At 47.5% G+C, this 24,786-nt stretch overlaps 1 pseudogene; it reads left to right on the top strand.

The window, feature by feature from the left end:
• The window catches only part of LOC128949482 (zinc finger protein 850-like), a 190,508-nt pseudogene that overhangs the window by 72,934 nt on the left and 92,788 nt on the right, over positions 1 to 24,786 (top strand).

The raw sequence follows: 24,786 nt of genomic DNA, 5'->3' as shown, positions 1-24,786 counted from the left end.
CCTCAATACATACCGTATTCTCCCCCACAGGCCAACATGTCCTTGTCTGTCCTCGCAGGAGGCAAGTCGAGATGAGCGGAGTCCCACCAGGAAAAAAATCGTAGGGAGCGCCTTGGAGGTCTGTCTATCCCTCCGCCCCTGCAGGGACAGAGAACTCCTGCCTTGGCTCGCCATAATGTTTTGCAGAGAAAAGAAGAAAACTCTACAACTTTGTCAAAGTTGTAAAGCTGGTATGTTTATTACAGCGCTGGATGCATGCGGAGATTGCTCTCTTCAAAAGAGGCATGTGTACCTCTGAGAACTTCAGGTCTCTGTTTATCTCACTCTTAAATACATATGCATACAGTTTCACAACAGGTTCATACATATTCATTTTTATGGGTTTTGTGTGACATTTACCACTAGTTCCTCTTTATCAGAAAAAATTCCGAGGTCAGGTTGACTTGCTCTTACAGCAGTCTCTGTCTCTGTCTCCTTCTATCATCTTCTGTCTCCCGCCTTTATCTCTGTCCTTCGCTGAAGTAACTCCACTGAGCTTAGACCTTGCAGTCTGGCTAAATAACTATGGTTTCTAACTACAGACTCAACTCAAAAATGTACATTTCACTTAAATTAAAATGGATTTCTATCCTGGAAAATTTTCACTTTGCTTCACTCACCCTGGGCTCTGCCTCGAGCTGTGCAAATTCCATCAATGCAAGCAGGCAGAGCTTGGGGTGAGGGGCAGAGGGAATGAGCCCAATTCCTGCCCCAGGCAAGGGACCCAGGTGCATTTTCCACACTTTTCCCAGCAGTGTTCATTTGCATTTCTAAAGCTGCTCTGCAGGCTGCCTGGAATGAAGCTTCTCTTCCAGGGCAGCCATCTGGTGAGTCACATGTGGCCCCCCCAGAATATGCTTTTTGAAAAAAAAGTATTAACTATTTATGTTCAAAGTATTACAGTTAAATCTCTTCGATTTTGTAAAATGCAACATAAAGGCGAATGTGGAAAAACCCAGACCAAAAACTGATTCTCACACTTCTGTCCCAAACCTACCTGATAATATAAAGTGGGAATATTATGAAAAATTTTTCTCATGTTTTAATTTTGTCATTGAAACTGCAGGGAAAACAAAACCTCTCCAAGAATCTCTTTAGTGTTAGAGAGTCAAGGCATTACTTGGTTCTGGCCAGGATGTGCAACAGAAATAACTTCTTTCACAAATAGCCCGGCTGTGCAGAGAAAATCATTCCATGCCATGTGAGTTTTACTAGATTTTTCCTAAACTTTATGTAGTCTAAACCAATCTAAATCCACTGCTTTAATGTTCATTGCTTCCAAGTTGTGTAAGTTTTTATTATTTGGTTTCCTGTTGGACCCGGATTTCTTCCCCTCTGATGTGAATTTGGTTTCCACACTCCTGGATTTCCTTCTCAGCCTTTTCCAGCCCAGGTGTCTCCAGCTCTGCCGGGGGCAGTGTCTGGGGTAGCTGTTAGTTGCTGTTTGCTGCTGGGCAATGTTGATGTTTTTTTGCTGGTCGTTATCTCTGTGGGTGTCTTTAGGGCTATTCCCAGTCTGTTGAGATGTTAAACTCATCTCCATTGAGTAGTGTAAAACCCCTTAAATAAAACCTTTAAAATTCCTTTCCCCAAGGCAAAGACAAACCAAGACTGAGCAGAGAAATAAGATTTAGAAGAACCAAACTGGGTGCATTTTGCAGCAGTGCAATGGCAGGCAGCCCAGAGTGTGGGTGTCCGTGAGCCCCAGAGTGGAATTGTGCCCTGGTGTTCCGCAGTCGCTGTAGCAATGCAGGCCCAGCCAGCGCTGAAGCTGCAGCAGTGACAGCAAGGCTTGGCCCCAGTGGCTGGAGATGGCAGAGGAGGGTGGCCAGGATTGCAGAGGATTCCAGGCTAGGATCTGTGGGCAGGCGCAGGGGCCTGGCCCGCTGTGGAGCCCTGGCTGCTGCTGCGTTGCCTTCAGGGCAGGCTCAGGGGCGGCCTCCCATCCTGCTGCTGCAGGTGGGAAGTGCAAATCTCTGGGGCTTCAGAGCCCTTGAGGCCAGGCTGAGGGGTCCCCCCGTGCTGAGCTGTGCTGGCGGCTGTTTCTGGCCTCAGAGACACTTGGCATGGGCCCCTTGGCCACCAGTGGTGCTGCTTTGCACTCCTTAGGCAGGAGCCGATGTCCTGGCTGAGTGTTGGCAGCAGCAAAGTGCCGGGGCAGGCTGTGTGCCAGCCCAGCTTCCTATGGGAGAATGTGCCTTGATATCTGCTCCAGTGGTTGCTGAAGCAGTGAGAATTGCTTTTGCCCCCCTGTTAGGTGCCATGGTGTCAGCAGAAGATATTGAAGCCTTCCTGCTCAGGGCATTTCAGTGCCAGGCTCTCACAAGCACCCACAGGTGGGCGGGTTGAGCTGAGCATGGGGCGGTGACCTGCGCTGTGTCTGATTCCCCTTCGTTAATAACAGCCTGTCTTGTAGCTCTTTTCCCTTCTGCTGCCCTTGCAGAGCCATCCACAAACACATTTTCTCCCTTAGGCCAGGCAATGTCCCATCATCAATCTCTCCCAGCCTGGGTGTGGAGCTCTGTCCCTTGAGTGCAGTCCTGGGTTCCTTGCCAGCCCCTCTCCAGGCTGTTCAAACAGGAGGCTGGGTTAAACCCTTGCCCTGTCCTCGGTTCTAAATCCTCTTGTGCCATTGAACAACTTTCATACTGTAATAACCGAGCCATGCTCATCCATGTAGAGGCTCTTTTGGTCGCCAGAGCTTTAACTTGATGCCAGACTTGAACTCTAGGAGATCCTCCTGTTGTCATCAGTTTTCAGGCCACAGTTCCAATGAAAGCTGTGGCTGCACAATTCTGCAGAGAATGAGGCCACTCTCTGGCTACTGGGTTAAACATTTTAGCACAAGAATTCCTTTGGCAAGACCCTGTTTAACATCCACCTAGGATTCAAATTCTTTTTCCCTGTCTGGAAGGCCAGGGCCTGCCACCTCAGTTACTCTTCATTTTAGCACTTTAAAATTCTGTGATTCCTCCTCCTGTCCATCCATCCAGTTTGTTGACTGGCAGGATAGGAGTGTTGTAGGGAGGCATCCTTGGCTCCAAAAGCCCTGCCTTTACCAGGGACTCAATACCAGACTGTGAGCCCTTCCTTCCCTCTCTTGGAACAGGGTACTGCTTGTCCTGGTTGCTTTAAAGTAATTTGTAGAGGCTCCAAATCTAATTTTCCCTATTTCCCTGGGGCTGCCCACACTTAAGGTTTCACTGCAGCATAGGCATTGTCTGATCTTCACACAAAAGTGGAACAGAACAGTCCTCTGTATCCCCTTTTACAGTGTTAAAATCCATTTATTTCAGTCCTATCCCCCACAGCTTCTAACGGGGTTGAACAAATCATAGCTGCTCATCTTTCCCACTCACTCCCTTAAAAATTAAAATATTCCTTTACTATTTTCCCCTTTAGGTCAAGAATTCAGAGTGGATTGAGAGGCCCCTGTGTCCATCAGGAAATGCCTCCTCTCAATGCAGACCCACCCTGAATGCTCTCAAGGGCTGCATTGTGGAGGGTGCCTAGTGTGATGGGAGCTGTGACAGCCCTGCCAATCCATGTCCATCAAGGGGTGGACTTGCTGGTCCTGAGGGTGCTGCTGTCTGTGCTTGCAGTGTCCTTGTGCCCTGCAGGTGGAGCCCTGGTTCCTTGCCAGGGGCTGTTTGGGTGGGCTCTGCCCTGCCGAGGAGGGCAATGCCTCTGCCAGGTGCTTGTGGCCGAGCCGTGCCCTGGGTGCTGGGGCCCCCTTGGGCCCTGGGGTTGATCCCTCAGGGGCTGTAGGAACTGTGCCCTGGCCTTTGCCTTCAGCTTGGCCTTTTGCTGCTCCCTTCTTGCATTCACCTGCTGTGCCTTTGTGCCCAAGTGCTGCAGGTCCTTCTTGTGCCCCTCCTGCAGCCCCCCTCAGTGCCTGTTGGGTGCTTGTCTTGCTTTACAAGAGAGGTGTCTGCTCGGGAAGGCAGAAAAAGCCTCTCTTGGAGTGGAGAATGCAAACCCCCTCCCTCTTAATTTTTAGACTAGTGAAATCAAAGGGTTCTCAGGCAAAGATATGGGAATAGGAATACCAGTTCTTTACTAGTGTGTATAATAAAGCAAACAAACACCAACAGCTGCAGCACTGACAGCAAACAGAGCCCAGACCCAGTCCCGGCCTTTGGGCTGCGGCGCTTTCCCCTTGGGTGCAGTTCCGGGCACGGCCGGCAGGGGCGCTGGTGGCTCCCTTGGGGCGGGGCAGCGCATCCCTCCCATGGGAACCTCTCTGAACGGAAATAGAGCAATCCCTTCATCTAACTCTTTCACTTTTTTACCTTCTCTAGCCTTTCTCCCGTGGTTTGGGAAAGAATTTGGAGAGGGCTGCCTTTTAACTGAGCTCCTAGTGTTTCGATAAGGTGCTTCCTGTAGAGAGAGAGAAATTTTCCCTGAACAGCCGGAGCTGTGGTTACCAAGGGGATGTAACTCTGAGCAGGACGGGATCAGGGGAGGATATCCCGCCGAGGCTCGGTGGGAGTGTGGGCAGGGTCTGCTGCTGGAATCGGCAGAGGGGGATCTTCCCGTGGAGGCCGAGGCGGAGCGTGGGTAGCCCCCACATGGCTGATGGCGGCTGATCCGGCAGCTGCCGGCAGAGCAAAGGCAGGTGGGAGAGCCCGGCAGCAGCGGCGGTGCCCAGCGCAGGTGGCACGGGCAGGGCAGGCGGGGATGGGATGGCTAGGACCCCCCCGGGTGCGGTGGGCGCGGTGACCTCGGAGCAGGCGGCAGGACAGAGCAACCCCCATCTTGCCCAGCATGGGCGGCAGAGCGGCCGCGGGCCAGGCAGTGGGAGCAGGGCACAGAAATTGAGCGACAGCGCCGGGGCAGGTGGAGCTGCCCTGGGCAGTGAGGCCGCACCTGGGAGGGAAACCGGGGCAGGCGGAGCTGAGGCGGGCAGCGAGCCGGGACCCGGGACAGGCGCCTGGGCCGTGAACGGAGGGCAAGACCTGCAGAGGATCCCACTCTCTTTCTGATTTTTCCTCTTCTTCCCTTCCTTTTCATTTTCCCTTTTTCTTTTCTTGTTTTTTCTCTTGTGTATTCTGATACTTCAAAAATTTTTATTTTCCTGAAATCTCCTGTCTAACATATGGCATATTCTCTTTCTTCTAGATGAAATGGGGTTTTTTTACAAATAAACCCATAACCTAACAAATCTAAACTTCTGCTTGGATACTTTGAAATGGCCAACGAGCTAACTCAGGACCTCCTAATGTTGTTTTTCTCATCACCTTTTTATTTATCCTTTGGCAAATTAAGGATACATCCTAAATCCAAAAATCCCAGTGCACGTATAGTTCCTTAAAAATTTATCACACAAAGCTTGAGTACCCCAGTGCGTTTTCTGATGCATGTCTTCTAATATTTTCCTAGAAGCACATTTTATTAAGTAATTGTCTTCCATCAAGAAGTTTCCGTTTCCCTGATTTATCTTTTTCACTTCCTGTCTTGTTTAATTCTTTTTTCTCGGCTTCCCTAAACTTTGGAATTTCCAGTTTTTCCTGGTTTGGAGTAAATATTAACATAACTCTTTCAGCTCCGTTTTCTGCTGCATCCTTAGCTTTGTGATCTGCCAAATTATTTCCTCCTCTTTCTGGGGTCTTTCCCTTTTGGAGTTCCCTAATATGTACTATAGCTATCTCTCTTAGTTGATTGTAATGCCTCTAAAATAAGCTCCTCATGTACCAGTCCTTTTCTTCTTGAATTAAGTAATCTTCTTCCTTTCCAAATTTTTTACAGGTATGTACTACTCTAAAGACATACCTTGAATCAGTATATATAGTTCCTTTATTTTGTGTTAAATATTCTAGTGCTCTTTTTAAAGTATATAATTCACAAGTTTGAGCTTACTAGTTTAAGGTTAATTTCCCTTTTTCCATAGTTTGCATGTTTTTCCCATCAACTACTACATACCCTGTATTTTCTCTTTTTGCAAGGAGTTGTATCTCTGTTAGCTAACATAACTCCCAAAGGAATTTTTTTTTTCATTTTTTTCCCCCCTGTGTCCAACTTACTGGTTTTCTGTCTCATTTTTCAAGATCTTATCTATTCATCTTCTGCCTCTGTTTTTCACATTCACTAACAACCTAAATACCACTTTTCTTTCAACTACACACACAAAAATAAAAAATCTTTTTCTCACACTACTTTTAATACAATACACCTCCCTCCATGGAAATATAGTGAAGCTTAAAATACACAATCCACATTACCTATACTTTCATTCATCTACATTCACTCACTTTTGTTTCCCATTCACTTCCACACATTCTTTCCCACCCTCAGGACACAGAGTGGATCCCTGTTGACAGAGAATCACGGGTCCCTGTGGCCCCCCTCGCCTTGGGGTGGCCTCTGGGTCTCAGTATCTCCGGGCCTCCTGGGAGGGCCCTGACTCTGCTGCCTCTGGTGCCGTTCACCCGTGAGGCTGATTTGTGTGTCACTCACACTCTTTAGCCCTGGGGACAATGGCCCCTTTGCAGGTCACCTGTACCTTATGCCACAGCCCCCACACGCCCAGGAGAACAATGGCTTATTTGTGGGTCACACACTCCTCTTTCCACAGCCCCCCTTCCCACCCGCCTGGGAAGCTGAGGCTGATTTTGTGTGTGACTCACTCTCACACACAGCAAGACAACAATAAGGTACCTTTTACTTTCACATCACCTATTACAAGTTTAGGTGTTTCTGGCCAGTCCTGGTGCTCTTGGATATCCCTCAACCCAGCTGTGTTGTGCAACCCCAGATGCTCTTGGGTGTAGGACGGTCAGGACGGACGGAGACGAGAGATCTCTGCAGCCAGGGCGTGGAACTTGCGGTTTATTGCAAAGGGCCTGGGTGCAGGGCCCTGCTTGGAGCTGCCAGGCACAGCTCAGAGCAGGCCCGAGAGAAGAGAGGGGTAGAGAGGATGAGAGGGTGAGAGAGTAAAAGCGTAAGAGAGCGAGGTTCCCGTTACAATACAATAAATTTTCTGTGTTGAATATTCTATTTCTCACTAACCAATCTAGTACAAGATAGAAATCCTATAGAATTTACACACAGCCTATAAGAATCATGACATTACCATACTGTGTTACATTTTAAACCCTTAAAACTCCTTTTTGGACCCCTCCTGCTGAGCTAGTGGGGTCTGCTCTGACCTTTGGACCTGTCTGCAAGCAGAGGGAATTGTTTCATCAAAAGGGGATTACCTTCAGCCAGCCATACCATTGTTTTCCAGTTGTTCAGAAACTAAGATATCTCAAAGCTTGCTTTCATTTCAGTCTCGCTTATAGTTTCTATATTGTCAAAATCTTTTGCCAGACAATCATATTTATAATGTTAGCGTTCAAAAACACATAATCACGGAGCGATTATATGCGGTGCTTTTTATTAAGAGTTCTGGGAATCGGGGTATATTCAACCCAAATCTGACTCCGACCATACATCCGAAATGATCATGTTTTATACTCTATCGTTACATAATTTTCATGTTAATTATTAAACTTATTTTGTTCTATTGTATACATAAATTTAGCCCCTCTCTGAATTTCCAACATAGTTTCTCACTATTCTACTTATGGTTATATAATAATTACATTTAATTACTAAACAATCATCACATCTAACAATTATATAATTTATCATACTGCTTATGCAGGTGCAATTGATCTGGGAAAGCACAAAGCATAACATTTTGGATTCTATCTTTAACTTTTTCCAGGGTTCCACTATCATTCTCCCCCCTTTGAAAGCATTTTCACTTCACTATAGGTGTAAATGTTTTCACTTAATACAGTCCTTTATTCCTCAGTTCGTACTTGGTTCTTCAAATCCAGGGTTGATGTAAACGTTGTCGTGGATGCTGCTACGAACTGGAGAACCAGAAGATGGTGGGCGTGGATCTCGTGTTAGTTCCTTTATTATCCTCTGGTTCCAGGATGTTTTCTTCTGTATCTTTCCCTTTAAGATGCTGTAAACTAACTAAATTGCTAAGAATACAATTAGTAAGATTATCACACTCTCAATGATAGATTTAATCCATGAACTCACATTCCACCCCAATCCTTTAAAGATTTTTCCTAACCAGCTTGTAGCCAAATCCTTTTGCTCTTCTTGTGCTTCATGATCTATTTGTTTCAACTGATTGATGTCATATTCTACATCTGCAGTTACATTTGGGATATGAACGCAGCAATGATCAACTTGTCCCTTTAAAAATCCACATACTCCATGCTCTTTCGGGAGTAACATATCTAGGGCCAATCGATTTTGTAAAGTCATTTTTGTGGTGGTTTGTAATTGTATATTTAATTCTTTAAATCCTTCCCGGGTGACTCTTGCCAGTCTACCTACCTGACCTGTAAGTTTGTACAGCATCTCTCTGCTCTTATAGTTTGCTATAGGACCAAGCAATGACTCTAGGGCCCATCCAAATTTCACTCCACTAGAGGATTCTTGCCAAGTGTCATCTGGATTTTCATTGTCTAGAACTTCTCGTCTTGCTCTTATCTGCAGAAGTTCATGTTTTCCATTAAATGGGGACTTTTTCCAAATTGGACATAAGGTTGGGAGGCCTAAAGTAATCTCCTTTACTTTCCCATCTATAGGCAGATGTGTTGTCCAGGTACCATCACTTGCTGCCCATACAAATTGTCCTGGACCTCGGATTGTAATCCTGGTACACCCTATAATTACTTTATAATTCACTCTGCCTTGTTTATGTTTGATCCCTCTGCAAACACAACCAATTTGTAGGGCTATTGCCAGGGGTGGCATCTGTTTTATCTCTTCATCATCTGAAGTGCAGTCATGAGTTTTATTACATGCCCACCAACTTACTTTGTCTGCCCTCGTTCTGCTTCTAGTGTCAGTGTTCGTTATTGCTGGATCTGTTTCATTCTCGGGGCCTTGCACTTAATACACCAAGGGGTGTTTGCCATATATTGGAATCTTTGAAGAATACTCACAGACCACGCACTGTCCCAAGGTTCTATCTGATCTTTCTTATCCTTGGCCTCACATTCCCATACCAGAGTTGTTTCTGTAACTTGCCTCGATTCGGGTACCAGTTTACATGTAATTGTTTTGTTCTTTTGTATTTCAGGTAGTTTTGATGTTATGATTCCCCAATTTACTGGGTCTCCTGCTGCCTTTGGTATTGGCAGACAGGCAGTTATTCAGCTGGTGTTTTGCATTTTGGCAAAATCTTTGACTAATCTGATCATTACATTCTCAGCCCGAACTGCATTAGAAACCTTTATCACCTGTGTTTCCGTTTGTACCTCTCTCTTCACTCTAGAATGAAGAGTGGTTGGTTGATCATTTTGCATTCCACATCCCAAAGATATTAATAACCATAACGCTAGCACAATTACTGATAGCATTCTGAAAGCAATTAAACACGTCTTATCTGCAGCCTTTGTTGATTCCAGAGTTTATACAGTCTGTGATCCAGGATGGACTTTCTTCACTCGGGTGTAGTGGATCCAGGGTTCCACGCCGGCTACTTTGACTGCTGTAAAGGTGGTCAGTAGTACCTGATGGGGTCCACTCCACTTTTCTTTCAGCGGTTCCTCGTTCCAGTTCTTGATGTACACCTCGTCTCCTGGATGTACGTTATGGACTGGGTTCTCGAGAGTCAGTGGTCTATTCCACACGAGGATACTCCAGAGCCGAGCTAAAGTTTTCCCAAGAGACAGAACATAATTATACACTTCCTGCTTTCCTGTGACGTGTACATTAGGGTTAGACTCAGGAGATTCATATGGTTTCCCATACAATATCTCATAAGGACTGACTGACATCCCACTCCTAGGCTTTATCTGAATCCTCAACAGTGCTATTGGCAAAGCCTGGGGCCACTGCAATTTGGCTTCTTGGCATGTTGGAAATGAAGGGAGAATGACCATCCTTTAATGCATCGAACTCAGGTTTATTGATCGATCAGCCACTTTAAATAATAATGTTAACGAACTTCATGCATATTCCAAAATCCGAGTTCATGATAGGCTAACAGAGAAAACTCTAACCACTCCTTTTGTTTTACAATACCTACAATTGTTTATTAAAAACAGAACCAGTGTTCCCAAAGCTTCCACATCTGTTCCCAGGGTGCCATCTTCTCCCAGAGAGGGTGTTCTGCTTGTTATGGGAAGACTGTCTGAGAACCTTATTGTTTATAAAGAGAGTCTAATTGTTTATAGAAATCAGGCTGGGAACTGCTTTAGGAACTGCTTTACTTTTACCTTTTACTTTTCTCTCAATTGTATGTCTTCATGGCCTTTTTCTTTAAGTCATTCTTGAACTAAACTCTCCACATTGGCATATTTTTCTGATTTGCCTTTTTAGTGTCTGATTCATCCTCTCTACCTGTCGACTTGACTGGGGTCTCCACGGTGTGTGGAGGTCCCAATTTATCCCCAGCAATCTACTTACCTCTCTTACTACTGTAGCTACGAAATGGGGTCCCCTATCTGATGATACCCCTAGGGGTACCCCAAACCTGGGAATAATCTCCTGTAGTAACCACTTAACTGTTTCCTTTGCTTGGTTCGTGCGACAGGGAAGGGCTTCTGGCCACCCAGAGAATGTGTCAACCCCCACTAACAGGTATTTGTATCCTCGAGTCCTTGGTAGTTCTACAAAATCTACCTGCCAATAGTCTCCTGGCTCTATTCCTATCCGAATTCTTCCTAGCTGTGCCTGTCGCCTGGCCACTGCGTTGTTTTTCAAGCAGATATCACATTTTGACATTACTGATTTTGCCATTGTTAACATCCGTACTGAAATTAAACTCTGCTTTAGCAATTTTACCAATGCCTCTGCTCCCCAGTGACATTCGTTATGTTTAATTTGTAGAACCTCTCTCATTATCAAGGGGGGTACCACTATTTGTCCTTGTGCAAGTTACATACCATCCCTCTGAATTCTTTTGTGCATTTAGCAAACGTGCCAGTCTCTCATCTTCTACTGAATATTTTGGTTTTGGAGGCAAATTGAATTGGGATACATTAAGCTTCAAAGGTATCAATGCCATTGTTGTTTGTACCTTTCGAGCAACCTGTCGGGCTGCCCAGTCTGCCTTTCGATTTCCCTCACAGATTTTGGAGTTTCCTGATTGGTGTGCTTTGCAGTGAATGATTGCTACTTGTTCAGGTTTTTGTACTGCCTGTATCAATTGCAGGACTGCATCTTGATGTTTAATGTGCGTACCCCGAGAAGATAACTGTCCTCTTTCTTTCCACAGTGCTCCGTGTACATGCACCACTCCAAAAGCATATTTTGAGTCAGTCCAGATATTTACCTTTTTCCCTTCACTCAATTCTAGTGCCCTGGTTAAAGCAACCAGTTCTGCCCTCTGGGCAGATGTATTTGGTGGTAATGCCTTTGCCTCCACTACTGTATTGACTGTTGTTACCGCATATCCAGCGTATCTGGTTCCATTTTCCACGAAGCTGCTCCCATCTATAAACAGCTCCCACTCCGGCTGCTCTAGTGGGACATCTTTCAGGTCCTCTCTTGCTGAATAGGTGTACTCTATTACTTCTACACAGTCGTGTTCTAATGGGCCTTCTTCAGTTGTGGTACCTAGGAACAAAGCTGGATTCAAAAGGTTAGTTGTTTTTAATGTGACATCATCCTGCTCAGTCAGGACTACCTGGAATTTCATCATCCTGCTGGGAGATAGCCAATGGCCCCCCTTTTGTTCTAAGACAGTGGTTACCATGTGTGGTACATAGACATCTATGTGCCTTCCCATAGCAAGTTTCCTGGCTTCTTGTATCAGGATCACAGTAGCTGCGACTGCCCGCAGACATAGGGGCCACCCGGCACTTATGTTGTCGAGTTGTTTGGAAAAGTAGCCCACCGGCCTTTTCCAGCTTCCCAGATGTTGGGTCAGGACTCCTAGTGCTAGGCGCAGCCTTTCATGTACAAACAGCTGAAAATCTTTAGACAGATCAGGTAACCCTAGTGCTGGAGCAGTTGTCAGTGCTTCCTTTAATTTTAGGAAGGCTTCTTTCTGTGGTTTGCCCCAGGTGAATGGCTGCGTCTTCTGAGCTTCATACAGGGGGTTTGCAATCAGTCCATAGTCCATGATCCACAAGCGACACCATCCTGCCATCCCGAGGAAGACTCGCAGCTCATGTAAATTCTGGGGATCTGGAATAGCACAAATAGCTTGGATATGGTTAGTACCTAGTTTTCGTTGCCCTTGTGAAATTTCACATCCCAGGTAAATCAGTCTGTTGTGCGATTCGTGCCTTTCCTCTGGATACTTTATAGCCTCCCATTCCCAGTGAATTTAAAATCTCAATGATTACCTTTATACAGGTTGCTCTTGCTTCTATAGCTATTAGTATATCATCAACATACTGCAACAATAAGTATTGGTCTCTTGGTACTTGCCCATTTTCAGTCCAAATCTCCAGTTCCTTTTCCAGTTGGTTTCCGAATAGGGTCGGTGAGTTCTTTTCGTGTCCAGGTGAGCTGGGTCTTTCTTCCATTCCCTGGGTTTTCCCACACAAAGGCAAACAGTTTCCTACTTTCTTTGTCAAGGGGGATGCAGAAAAAGGCATCTTTTAAATCAATTACGGTAAACCATTTATATATCTCCTTTACGGATGTTAGCAATGTATAAGGATTTGTTACCACTGGATAAATGTCCTTTGTTATTTTATTTATTGCTCTCAAATCCTGCACTAATCTATATTCACCATTTGGCTTCTTTACTGGAAATATTGGTGTATTAAATTCTGATTCACATTCTTCTAAAATTCGGTATTTCAAGAATTTCTCAATAATCTTTACTATTCCTTGCCGTGCTTCTGGTTTTATGGGATATTGTTTGACTTGTACAGCCCTTGCCCCTTCTTTTAACTCTACATGCACTGGTTGTGCCAATTTAGATTTCCCTGGTATATCCGTCTCCCATACAGAGGGAATCACTGCATCTTCTACCTCCCTAGGGATAGAGGGGACAGGTTTTTCTTTGATCATTAATATCTGTCCCGTCTTTGATTCAGGTATTTTCATTATAAGCTCTCCATTTTCAAAGGTTATTACCACATCAAGTTTCGCTAGCAAATCTCTCCCTAAAAGCGGAATTGGACACTCAGGTACATATAAAAATTCGTGTGTCATGACCTTGTTTCCAAAACACAAATCTAGGGGTTGTAGAAAAGGCCGTTTTTCCTCTTTCCCTGTAGCGCCGACTATTGTCGTTTCCTTGTCCCCAATTTCTCCTTCCAAATCATTCAATACAGAAAAACTAGCTCCCGTATCTATTAGAAATCTGACCTCTTTATGCCCTAACTGTATATTTTCAACAGGTTCCTTAACTTGTTCTACCGGTTCTACGTCTAGTCAGCTGGTATACTCCCCCAGGACCATCTCCTTGGTAGCCTGCTGGAGCTGATTGCCCTGGTCAAACTGGTTATTCAAACTTGGGCAATTTCGCTTCCAATGCTCCTCCTGCTTACAATATGCACACTGATTCAGGCTTAACCCCTGGGTAACTGGTCTCCTACCCCGACCATTCCTGTTACGCCCCCTGAAATTTGGGTTCCCTCTCCCCTGTATTACTGCCAAAAGATTTTGCTGCTGCCTTTTACTAGCTTCTTTTTCCCGATTGTTGTATACCTTCCAAGCGACCTCGAGTAACTTATCCAAATTCCTTAATTCTTCCCCTTCTAATTTTTGCAATTTTCTACGAATGTCATCCTGTGATTGGCCCAAGAATATGAGAGCAAGCTGAGCCTTTGCTTGCTCTGTATCCATTTGGAGGTCTGTATATTTCCTTGCTACCTCCTTAAGCCTCTCCAAAAACGCAGTGGGAGATTCCTTCTTTTCCTGTCGAACCTCATATAGTTTGGACCAATTTATAGTTTTGGGCACAGCATTCTGAACTCCTATTTGGATCCACTCTTGGTATTTCCGTAATCTCCTCATATCACACAATAAATTAGGGTCCCAATTTGGATCCTCAATTGGGAAATTCAGGTCTAAGTTCCCTGTTACCAGCCCATTTCTAATATCTTCTCTTGCCCTCTCTTTGGCTGCCTTAAGTACCATTTCTTTTTCAGTAGAATCCATCAGAGTATCTAATATCACTTGTATGTCATCCCAGTCAGGATTTTGCGTTTTCATAACCATTTTTACTATGTGTGCCACTTTATCAGGATTTTCTCTATAAGTTCCGGCTGACTGTTTCCAAATTACTAAGTCTGCTGGGGAAAAAAGCACTTTTACAAATACTGGCCCTTCCACTCCGACACCTTGTCGCAAGGGGGCAATCACAGTCCGTTTTTGTTTCCTTATGCCATCTCTATGCACAACTGGAGCAAACTTTGCCCGACCCCGGGTTCTATGAGCTATTGGGGTCACTGATTCATTACCATCGCTATCTTTTTCACTCGCATTCCTCTTTCCTCTTTCTATCACAGTTAGGTTTTGCTCATCTTCCGAGGAAGAGGGATCGGGTGATGATGGGAGAGGAGGATAAAGAGGGAAAGGTGTACTAGACGAGACAGGTTCAGGGGTAGGTGGGTGAGGAGCAGGTAGTGGGATAGGGACAGATGAAACAGGTGGGATAGGGTTAGGTTCTCTTGTTCTTATTGGAGCTACTTGTAAATCAATATCTGTATAATTTTCTCTACTCAAGCTTTCTCTTAACGCCAAGTGTTCTAAACAACGTTCCTCACAAACCCCACACTTTGCAGATGTTTTAACCATTAATAATTCACATTCATTCTGCCATTCTGGCTTTCCCCGTAAGTAGAAAAACAGATCAACATATGGGACTTCATCCCATTTTCCTTCTTGTTTACAAAACGACATTAACTGCGAAATAGTGTTATATTGCAGAGTACTGTATTTTGGCCATTTTTCACCATTCTCCAAGGCATATTCTGGCCACCATGAATTACAATAATCAATCAACTTAGTTTTACGTAATCCTTCCCCAAAGTTACCTTGTTTCCAATGTGCTAATAAGCACCCCAAAGCAGAATTTTGCGGGATAGGGGTGTTACTGCCCAAAATCCCTTTAAGTTTCTCCATTTCAAAAATACCACAAATGCCGAACCTGCAACGCTTTCGCGATTGTCTTACGGAACGGCGCCTAGGCTTACACCAACAGGAATTCCATTAGCCCAACCAAGCGTAGCTTTCGCTGCGTCTTATTGGCAGGCATCCAAACCAAAGTAAAAAGCACCTTACCTTTCTCCCGGGGATGTTTGTGAGCGGCTGAAGCGGTCGCGGCCGATGGGCTCCCCGAGAATCCCTCGGTGCCGGCTGGAGCGTGATCGAGTCGCGAACTCGCTCAGCAGCACTCACAAGGGTCCCATCTTCGGGTCGCCAAAATGTTAGCGTTCAAAAACACATAATCACGGAGCGATTATATGCGGTGCTTTTTATTAAGAGCTCTGGGAATCAGGGTATATTCAACCCAAATCTGACTCCGACCATACATCCGAAATGATCATGTTTTATACTCTATCGTTACATAATTTTCATGTTAATTATTAAACTTATATTGTTCTATTTTATACATAAATTTAGCCCCTCTCTGAATTTCCAACATAGTTTCTCACTATTCTTCTTATGGTTATATAATAATTACATTTAATTACTAAACAATCATCACATCTAACAATTATATAATTTATCATACTGCTTACGCAGGTGAAGTTGATCTGGGAAAGCACAAAGCCTAACATTTTGGATTCTATCTTTAACTTTTTCCAGGGTTCCACTATCAATAAGGCTTTCCTGTTTCATCTTCCCCAACACTTGGGCATTTTTTTATCCCTCAGCCCAGCTGTGTGCTCCAATCCCAGATGCTCTTGAGGATATCTTCACTCTGGCAGAATTTTGCTCAACCCTGAATGCTCTTGGAATGTTAGTCCCTCAACCCAGCAGGTTTTAATTCTGGATGCTCTTGGGCACTCTTATCCCTCAACCCAGCAGGTTTTTAGGGGCCCCTTTTGTCCCATTTCCTAGTGGATTTGGCTCGGAAACTCCTCTGCTCCCTTCCTCCGAGGGGTCCAGCCCCTCTCTGAGACCCAGTCCCAGTTACCCCGGGGGGTTCTCTCACTCCTGTTAACATTCACTTCGTCTCTTTCCTGGCCACTTACCGCGGAAAGTCGGAAACGCAGTGTGGGAGACTCCAGCACTCACTTGGCAGGTCTGGGACAACCAGCCCTCCTCTCATTCACACACATTCATCCCCCTGTACCTGCCCTCCTGAGAAATACTTACCAATCCCTTTTCCTTCCCAGGTTCTTCCTGCATATTGCTACTCTTAGGGGGCCAATTACCGCAGTTGTAGGGAGCCTTTTCCCTTCTCTTTGTTTTATTGTCTCCTTTTGTCCACCATAACCTGTGTCTGTCGGTCACCCCAGGGGAAACAGAGCGAGGCTGCCAACAGGGCAGGGCGCGCCTTCCCCACTCTGACTCTCCTAAAGCACCGGCAGCGAGGTGTTAGTAACCATCCTCTGCTACCAAATTGTGAAAAACGCCAATCACGTGCTTTTAAAATTTTAAAAGTTTAATGGTAATAAAATGGTTATAAAAAATAGTAATAATATTAGAGTAATAACAATTTGGAGAAATCGAATTAGGACAATATGAGACAACAAATACAAAGAGTTACGGACATCTGGGTACCTTTTCCTGGGCGGTACGAGCCCGAAAAAGGACACCTGTTAGCACAGGATTAACCATTAAAAACAATAGCCTGTTGCATATTCATACACTTCATACATGATGCATAAATTCCATTCAAACACAGGATTCTGTCCGGTCATTGTCAACTTCTTCCTCTGAAACCTAACAGCAGCTTCGAGGCAGGAAGAAGTTCATTTCTTCTGACAAGAGACCAATAAATTCTTTTTCCCTGAAAGATTTAGGTGTCCTGTGGCTGCTATCTCGCTGCAAGTCCTTTCTTTAAAAAAGTCTCATACCAAGCATAGTTTCTATTTTAACATTTTTTTAATAACCTAAAACTATATTTAACCCACTACTTTAGAGAATTAATACAGAGTTACTTTCTAACACAAGACGTATAATATTCATGTTAATAATTGCGAAAACCCAATCACAAAAAATGCACTTTTCAAAAGTATAATCCCACTTACTTCCAGTCTCTCCCAGTATGGTCCCAGCTGCCGCCAGCATGGTTCCAGTTGCTTCCTCAATCAACTCAGTGAGTTCCAGTATGATGCCATTTGCTCCCAGTTGCTCCCAGTCAGGCCCAGTATGGGGGGTGATGTGCAAGGTGTGCTCACTGTGACACTCAGTTCCTCCCAGTATTAGTCCAGTCAGTCCCAGTATGATCCAAATTTGGCCCCAGTGTGCTCCCAGTCTCTGCCAGAATAAACCAGTTGTGCTCTACGTGGTTCCAGCTGCTCTCTTTCACCCTCATTTTCCTTCTAGTCAGTCCCAGTATATCCCAGGGTACCCCAGTTCCCTCTACCATCTTTCCAGTTCCTTCCAGTATGATCCCATTTCCTCCCAAGCACTCCAAGTCAGCCTCAGTGTAGTGGCACTCACTGCCAGTATGATCCTAGCCATCCTCAGCACCATCCCAGTTCATCCCAGTATATCCCATTTATCCCTAACATGGTCTCAATTGCCCCCTCCAGGCTCCTACTCACTCCCAGTGTGATCTCAGCATGATCCCAGTATGATGGCAGTATGGAGTCAGTACAAACTCAGTACAATCCCAGTATGATGCCAATGGGATGTCAATAGAAAGCCAGTAAAGTCCCAGTCACTCCCAGTATGATCCCAGTATGATCCCAGTGTCCATCAGTGCGATCACAGTCTGCCCTGGCATGGCAATATGATCCCAGAATAATGTCAGTACAAACCCAGTACAGTCCCATCATGATCCCAGTACGATCCCAGTATGATGTCAGTACAAACCCAGTACAATCCCAGTATGATATCTGTACAAGCCCAGTACAGTCCCAGTCACTCCAGTATGATCCCAGTATGATGTCAGTACAAACCCAGTACAATCCCAGTATGATATCTGTACAAACCCAGTACAGTCCCAGTCACTCCCAGTATGATCCCAGTGCAGTCCCAGTCCCTGGCAGTGCTGCCACTGCTGGGGTCCCCCAGCCCTGTGTGCGTTCCCCCCTGGCGGATGTGCCGAGAGGAGCCCCAAGGGCTGGCAGTGGCCAGGCAGGGTCCACAGCAAGGCCCAGTTTGGATGTGCAGCCCCCAGTTTGCCCAGTTTGCCTCTCCTTTGGCCCGGGCCGGGTTCCCCCCGCCCAGAGCGGCTGGGAGCAGCCGAGAGCCCCGCGCTGCCCATCCCGACCTGTCTCGGCTCCATCCCCGCTCCTGCCGCGGCTGCGAGGGCTGCGGGAACGGGGCACCGAGGGTGTGGCTGCTGCTGGGGGAGGAGGAGGAGGCAGGGAAGGGCAGGGATGGAGGGGGAGGAGGAGGTGGGGTTAGGGAGGAGGAGCAGGGGGAGGGATGGAAGAGGAGGGATGAAGGCAGAGAGAGAGCAGCGATGGAAGAGGAGAAGGAGGTGGGAATAAGACAGAGGAGGAGGAGGAGTGCAGGGGATGGAAGAGGAGGAGTGGGAGGAAGAGGAAGAGGAGGGACAAAGGCAGATCGAGGCTGAGCTGAGGGAACCACGCTGTCAATCCCTGCCTGAATTCGCAGCCCCCACCTGTGGGATCATCGCCTCCCAATCGCACTGGTGAGCAGGGAGGGGGAGCTTGGCCCGGATATCCCGGGGTGTCCCTGGGTTGGGGTTTTGGGGGATGTTTGGAGAATGAAGGAGTCCAAGGCTGAGTGGAAAAGGCCCCTTGGGGGGACATCAGGGGGGTGGCGGTGGCGGCTGCCGGCAGAGGCAGCCTGGAGGAGCAGAGCCCTGTGTCCCCCAGGAACCCAAAGTGGGGAGCCCAGAGAGGGGGGAGCGCCGCCATTGGCGGGAGCCTCAAGAGCCTGGAGAGGGGCAGGGGGGACTCCTTGGAGCCGCTGCAGCCCAGAACAGAGAATGAGGGGAGAAGGGAGCCCAGGAGCCCAAAAAGCCCCTGGATCCTGAAATGAGGAGAGGGAAGCCAGGGGACCTTTTGGGATTGCTGGGACTGCCAACAGCCTGGGCAGGGCGGGCACCGAGCACAAGGGGGACCCCCAATCCAAGTGTGACCCCCAGCAGCTGGGACAGGGGGAACCCCCGAACACTAAGGGGAGGAACCAGGGACGGAGAACCCCTGGGAGGCTTTTTCAGGGCTGAATCGTGGTGTTTGGGAGGTTTTTCTGGAGCCCAGAGTGCCAGTGACTTGTAGAGATGGACTTGGGCAGAGGGAACTTCAAACTCAACATTCTCATCCCTTGTTTTCCCCAAACCAGGATTTCCCATTGCCAGCTCCTGGGAGGCTGCGATGAAGAGGAAGATGCCCCAGGACAATGAGGCAGGTGAGAAGGAAGTCAGTGTCTCTGGAATGCTTAAAATCAGATGGTTTTGGGAAAGCTGCAAAAGACAAGCCTCAGAGACATTAGAACTGATTTGAGCTTTGCAGCAGCCAATAGATTGATCAGTGGAAAAATTGTATAAGAAGTAGAAAGTAAGGAGAAATAGAACAATGGTCTGTGCATTAACACTTATCTAGAATAACTCCCTAACCCGCGGAAAAGTGTATCTAGCCAGATATTAGGAAGTTTCAAGCTTAATAATGGAGCTCTGTGTATTGTTTTTTAAGGCTTACAAGCAGGTATTGTACTTGAAATAAGCAAGCGTTGTTTTAACCATCAATGTGCTTATAGTGCTTGGATGGAACTACAGTCAATATGCTTTTGCTTTGTGTGATTGGCCAAAAACCTTTTAAAATAAGTTTTAACATGAAGTCCTTTGTCTGCTACCTGTGAAGTGAGCTACTGGCATCTTCCCATTGTCATAAGCAAGTAATGAGACAGATGGTTGGAAAATCACACAGCTCAGGACGCATTCCCAGCAGTCCAGTCCTGTTTGTGATTTGTGCACAGCCCCGAGCTGGTGATGAGTGCCCCTTTCCCCTCTGTGCTGCTCCATCTCCCAGCCCAGCACAGCCCTGGCTGCAGCTCAGCCCTGGGGGGATCTCCTTGCCCTTGCCTGTGGCACGGAGGCAAATCCCATCCTGTCCTTGTCCTTCCTCCCCCAGAGCAGGAGCTGAGCATGGAGAGCAGGGAGGACAAATGCCCGCGGCAGAACCTGGTGGAAGAGGCCGTTTTGAGCAGCTCCATGGCGCAGGAAGCCAACAGGGAGGAAAAGCCCCGGAGATGCCGCACGAGGAGGGGCTGCAAACGCAGCCGGCGGGGATCTGAGGGGGAAAGAGCCAGCCTGGGCCGGGAAGGCGGCTGGAGACGGAGCCAGAGCTCGGAGCTGGTGCTCGATGAGCAGCTCCATGATGGGGAGAAGCCCCACACGTGCGTGGAGTGTGGGAAGAGCTTCAGGTGGAACTCCAACCTGATTGTGCACCAGAGGATCCACACTGCGGAACGGCCCTACGAGTGTGGGGAGTGTGGGAAGAGCTTCAACCTGAGCTCCCACCTGATCAGGCACCAGAGAATCCACACTGGAGAAAGGCCGTGCAAGTGTTCTGAGTGTGGGATGTGCTTCAGCCAGAGCTCCAGCCTGATCAGGCACCAAAGGACCCACACTGGGGAGAGGCCCTACCAGTGTTCCAAGTGTGGGAAGAGGTTTCAGACCAGCTCCGATCTCCTGCGGCACTATCAGAGTCACAGAGAGGAGAGGCCCTTCCAATGCCCCGACTGCGGGAAGGGATTCAAGAACAACTCCCACCTCATTACCCACCGGCGCATCCACACGGGGGAGAGGCCCTACGAGTGTGATAAATGCAGGAAGAGGTTTCCAACCAGCTCCCGTCTCCTCCTGCAGTCTCGGATTCACAGAGAGGAGAGGCCTTTCCGCTGCCCCGACTGCGGGAAGGGATTCAAGCACAACTCCACCCTTGTCAAGCACCAGCGCATCCACACTGGGGAGAAGCCCTACGAGTGTCCCCAGTGTGGGAAGAGCTTCTCACAGAGCTCTCACTTGACCCAACACCAACGGAGGCACCGGTAAGGGAAGCCCTGCGCGTACCCCTAGTGCGGGCAGAGCTTTGTGCGCTGCTCCAGCTCCATCCCCCACTGGAGGAGGCACTTTGGGCACAGCCCTGGTCACTCACATTCCCTGTGATCCATGTTGGGAACAAACCTGGCTGCTTCGCCTTTTGGTTTGGCCTCTGCTTCAACTTCATCCTTTAAAAACACCCAAAACTGGTTTAAATGAAGGAAATTCATCGAATATATCTGACGTTGCATAATTTCTCAGTTGTTTTAGAGGGGATTTAGGTTTTGGGGACACGTTCTGTGTGGCATGCTGCTGTTGCTAATAGGCAGGAATTTGATCTCACCCTTCTTGTGTTGCTAAGAACTCCTCCCCTGACCCCAACCCCAACTCCACCCTTGGCATACCCTATAAAAACTCCATGGCCCTTCCTGTGCCGTGTCTTTGGGGGTTAAGAAATGGATTCCCAAAGGATCGGCCCTATTCCTACTGGATTCCAAAGGATCAGCCTCATTCTCCACTTGATTCCTAGAGGACAAAGCTTTTCCCAGTGGATTCCCAGAGGATCAGCCTTTTCCCCACTGGATTCTTAGAGGATTAGCCTTTTTCTGACCAGATTCCAAAAATTTCAGCTTTTCCCACTGAATTCCCAAAGGATCACCCTTTTTTCCACTGTATTCCCAGACTGTCCACCTTTTCCCACTGGATTCCCTGAGGATAAATATTTGCCCACTGGATTCCCAGAGGATCAGCCTTTTTCACTGGATTCCCAGAGGATTCTGACTGTGTCACTGGTTTTTTTGTTTGTACTACTGCATTTGTATTTTTAATTTTTCCTAATAAAGAACTGTTATTTCTACTCCCGTATCTTTGCCTGAGAACCCCTTAATTTCAAAATTAATTAATGTAATCATCATCATCATCATCATCATCAAAGGGAGGGGGTTTTCGTTTTCCATTTCAGTGGAGGCTCCTGAAATGGGGAGACACCCCGAAGGACGGGCCATGTAAAATAGTTCCTGAAATATGTAGATTAGTTTATGGATATGCATGAGGGTCTATGAATATGCAACAGGCTGATGTAGTTAAACCAGATTAATTAAGGGGTGTCCCTGAAAATAACTGGGGGGTCTTGGTGGCCATAACAACCTTTGCTTTACGGTCCTTTTCTCCCATTACAACAGCCTGTTGCATATTAATAGGCTTTTCGCATATCCATAAACTACTTCACATATTCCAGGAACAAAATTGGCTTCATCCTGTTTGGGGGTCCCATCCCCCTCCCAGCTCAATTTGGGGGTCCCACACCCCTCTTTTCCCTGCTCTCCCTCCCCTTTCCGATGGTTCCCCCAATCCCCTCCCCCGTGTTTGGTTTTGGGGGCTCCAGGCCCCTCCAGCTCCGTTTTAGGGTCCCGACCCCATTTTGGATTAATTTGGGGTCCCCAGCCCATCCCCAGGGTCACCTTCCCCCCCTCCCCAAATTCCGCTCCTGGCATCTGATGAGTCATCAGCGGGACATGCTCTGATTGGCTGGAAATTACACCCCCCCTCCCCCCCCCGCGATCTCTGAGTATTTACTGCAGTGAGAAGCTTTTGTGTGTGGTGTCTGCCTGGCAAGTGATGAGTCAGAGTCGGGCCGGGCGCTGATTGGCTGAAAATCGCTGGGCGGGGCTCGCGCTCTGAGTTTGTGCCCAGCAAGTGGAACGTCATCAGTGCCACGCGTTCTGATTGGTTGGGATCTGTTTATGGGTGGGGACCGGAGGAACTGGGGTTTCTTGGGGTTTCTTTGGGTTAATTTAGAGTTTGTTTGGGGTTTATTTGGGGCTATTTATGGACTAATTGGGGTTTCTCTTGGGTTTTACTTGATTTATTTCTGTTTATTTGGTGTTATTTGGAATTATTTGGGTTTATTTGGAAGTATTTTGGTTTGTTTGGGTTTATTTGGGCTTATTTGGAATTATTTGGGGTTCTTGGGAGTTATGTTGGTGTACATGGGGTTTTTTTAGGTGTACTGGAAATCATTAGGGGGTCTTTGAGTTTAATTTTTTTTTTGTTTGGTTTTTTTGGGTTATTTGGATTTTTTGGGGGGTTATTTGGGGCATTTTCAGGTATTTGGGGGTTTTTGGGTGTTCTTTGGGGTTTATTTGGAGTGTTTTGGGGTTATTTAGGTTATTTGGCGTCATGTGGGGTCAAAAAACCCGGGAATGTTTCTCCTGTAAAAAAACGGGAATTTTTCCTTAAAAATCTGAGAGTTTTTCCCCAAAAAACCGGGGAAGTCCTTTAAATAATCCCAGACTTTTCCCAGCCAATAGCACCGCGCCCCACCCCAAACCATCCAATCACCACTCTTCATCTCCCAAACTAACGAATCATGGTGCACCCCACCCCAAACCAACCAATCACCGCGGGTATTCCCTCAGGAACACCGGCCTTCCCCTGCGCGGATCCAACCAATCACTGCATGACTCCCCACCGCCCGCCTCTCGCGCGCCGAATCAACCAATCACCGCAGGTCTCCCCTCAGCTACTCCCGCTTCTCTCGAGCTGAACCAACCAATCACCGCGCGCCTCCCCTCGGCAAAGCCCGCCTCCCTCGCCCCTCTCCTGTCAATCACCGCGCCCTCTATCAAACCCACCACTCACCGGGAGTCTCCCCTAAGCAACTCCCGTCCTCCCCGCCCCTCCTCAACCAATCGGAGCCGAGCCCAAAGCAGCGCCCCCTGACAAGTGGCCGGGCATGGAGCGGGCGCCCCCTATTCCCCCCACCCCGGGACCCCCTCAGGGACCCCCGGGAGCCGCCCCGGGCTCGGGCGGGTCCTGCGGGAGGCGCTGGAGAGAGCGGGGGAGGCGCTGGGAGAGGACGGGGGGCTCCGGGAGCTGCTGAGGAGGCGCAGGGACAGGTGAGGGGTCCTGGAGGGGTCGTGAGGGGAATTTGGGGAGGGGTCTTGAGGAGGTTTGGGGGGGATTTGGGGAGGGTCTGGGGGGAACTTGAGGGGGTTTTAGCAGGGTCTGGGGGTGCTGGGGGGGAATTTGGGGAGGGGTCCTCGGGGGGTGTCACGATCCGTCCTCACGGACGGGTTTCGTGATGGCTCGTGGATTTGATCTCAGGGTGAAAAAGAACTGATACGGTACAAAGGGGTTTGCAATGATAATCAAAACAAATGCACCTTTATTGAATGACCACAGCAAAATGCGATAGAGGGATTAAGGGAGAGAAAAGATAAAGGAAGAGAGAGGGAATACGGCTGCCAAACGTAGAGACAAAGTCCTTTGGTCCAGTCCAGTCGAGGATCCGCCTGTTGCGTCGGGGAGATCTTGAAGTCTCTCGCTAACTCAGAGGTTTTTATTATGATAACTCTATTGGAAATTGCGAGGATGGGGAAACAGATTCAATAAGGAATAGATGTAACAGGTAGTCCATGCTCTCAGCAGTAAGCGAGAGCCATTGTCTTCTTGGTCCAGCAGTCACAACCTGCAGGCAAACATCTCGCTTTGGTCAGCTTGCCTCCCCCACACACCTGCCCCGGGCTCGGGGTTTCAGTCCCAGTCCTTGGAAGGAGCAGAGGGGCCTTTTCACATGGGGGTTCCATGTCTCAGTCCTTGGTGGAGAGGCTCCTTCCATCTCAGTCTGTCTGTCCCGGTGGTTGTAAAACAGGTGAGGGTCTTCTGTGGGGGGACCACCTGAAACTCAG

This window comes from Melozone crissalis, unplaced genomic scaffold (assembly GCF_028551555.1).
Source record: "Melozone crissalis strain CALT ecotype California unplaced genomic scaffold, PUWL_Pcris_2 ptg000244c_1, whole genome shotgun sequence".
Classification (NCBI taxonomy): Eukaryota; Metazoa; Chordata; class Aves; order Passeriformes; family Passerellidae; genus Melozone; species Melozone crissalis.
This window is presented reverse-complemented; position numbering and strand designations above follow the sequence as displayed.